Below are 1,974 nucleotides of genomic sequence, written 5' to 3' on the forward strand. Positions count from 1 at the left end.
GGTGGGAGGGGATCAAGTTTCCCCAGAGGCTGTTTCCAGGTGAATCAGGCCTGGGGAAGCCAGCTCCAGGCACACAGGTAACATGGTCCTCCTTCCTTCCAAACTCAACTTTGGCTCCTAAGCCACAAGAGCCCTCCTGATCCAGACGGCTGTGGTGGGTGAGGAAGAGCCTGGGCTGACAGGTGGCAACCCTGGGTTCAAGTCTCTGTGCTTTTATTGAGAGTGAGAATTGGAGCGAGTTACGCAGTCTTTCCGCCTCTCAATCCCCAGGTGTGGGAGATGGACACTAGGGTCAGCTGGCGAGAGGCAGGGTGCAGGTTGCCTAGCAAGGGATTTAGGAACACGGCCCCCACCCAGGGGGACTGTGATGTGGGTGAGGGGACCCCGGCCAGCCCTGCTGCCTCTTTCCTGTTCTTGCCGGCAGGACTCAGGCATCACGCCTGGCTCCCTTCCTCCCCCCTAAAGCTATCGATTTTTCCTTTCCTTCCTTTGTTCTATTTGTGGCTTCTCTGGCCCCTCACAATTGCATTATTTCTGCAGACGAGGGAGCCTGCCATGCGCATCAGCTGCGGGGCTTCCTCTGTGCCCTCAGGCCTGGGCCACTCCCTGTTCAGGACTTTGTGGCCTTTCATGCCGATGGCACCTTCTGGGTCTTTCCAGAGTCCCTCTCTCTCTCTGCTTTGACTGGAAGGAAGCTGCTATTTGTCAGGTGAGTATACAAGTGTGTGTGTGTGTCTTCCTAGGCAATGCAGACTCAAAATGTGTCAGGAATAGACTCATCCTTGCCTTGACAAATATTTAAAAGACAGCTATATAACTTGGGCGTCCCTGGTGGCTCAGCAGTAAAGAATCTGCTTGCCAGTGCAGGAGACACAGGTTCAATCCCTGGGTCAGGAAGATCCCCTGGAGGAGGGCATGGCAGCCCACTGCAGTATTCCTGCCTGGAGAATCCGGTGGACAGAAGAGCCTGGAGGGCTACAGTTCACAGGGTCAACTCACAGAACTTGATTTTGGGTGGGGGGGCCGTGAAACTACAGTGAGTCAACATGTTCAAAGGAAAAAGAAACTCATTTCCTAGATATTACTCACTTAAGTGTTAGCAACATCTTTATAGATTTGCTTCTGTCCTGGGGCTATTTTGTTATTTTCAAGTATATGGTTAAGTCCTACTTTAGCTACCAGTGAGATTTGAATATAGGTGTTAATTACGTCCTTAACGTTTCTGCTTTTCCATTAGGTGCTAACTCTGCCCAAGTGACTTGGTTCCTCTCCACTTAAGCCGGCTCACCTGCTCCAGGCCTCTGCGTGTCCCGTGACGCGGCCGTGTGGGCCAGGACGTCTGTGTGTGTCCCCGGTGCTGGCCCTGGCTTTGCTGACATCATCTATCCAGAGCTGGTCCCGCCGGTTCCAGACTGGCTTCTTAGAGAGATGTCCCATTTCTTCCAGACGAAATGACAAGTCAACAAGGAAGTCACACACAGAGACACACCCTGGCCACGTGGGCTCTTCGGAGAGTCTAAGGGGCTGTGTCCTTCCCTGAGCAGAAGCCAGAGATGCTTAAATGTTAGTGTGCTAGGCTCCAGAGGGCCTGGGTAGGGCTGGGAAATTTGCATTTCCATCAAGTTCCTGGAATATGTTGACATGCTTCTGGTCCTGGAACCACTGTTCAAAGCAGAAGGGACCCCAGCAGAAGCCTTGAGGCAGGAAAGAGCTTGGTGGGCTCAAGGGCTAGAAAGGAGTCCAACATGGCTGGAGGACAAGGAGCAAGGTGCTGGAGAGGTAGGCGGGGGCCATGCCATACAGTGAGGAGACACACACAGACACACACAGACACACACAGAGACACACATGCAGACACAGACACACAGACACACAGAAACACACAGACACACACAGACACACACACAGACACACTGGAGAGGTAGGCAGGGGCCATGCCATTCAGTGAGGACACACAGACACACACACAGATAC

The sequence above is a fragment of the Oryx dammah genome, unplaced genomic scaffold, assembly GCF_014754425.2.
Source record: "Oryx dammah isolate SB20612 unplaced genomic scaffold, SCBI_Odam_1.1 HiC_scaffold_7, whole genome shotgun sequence".
NCBI classification, from domain to species: domain Eukaryota; kingdom Metazoa; phylum Chordata; class Mammalia; order Artiodactyla; family Bovidae; genus Oryx; species Oryx dammah.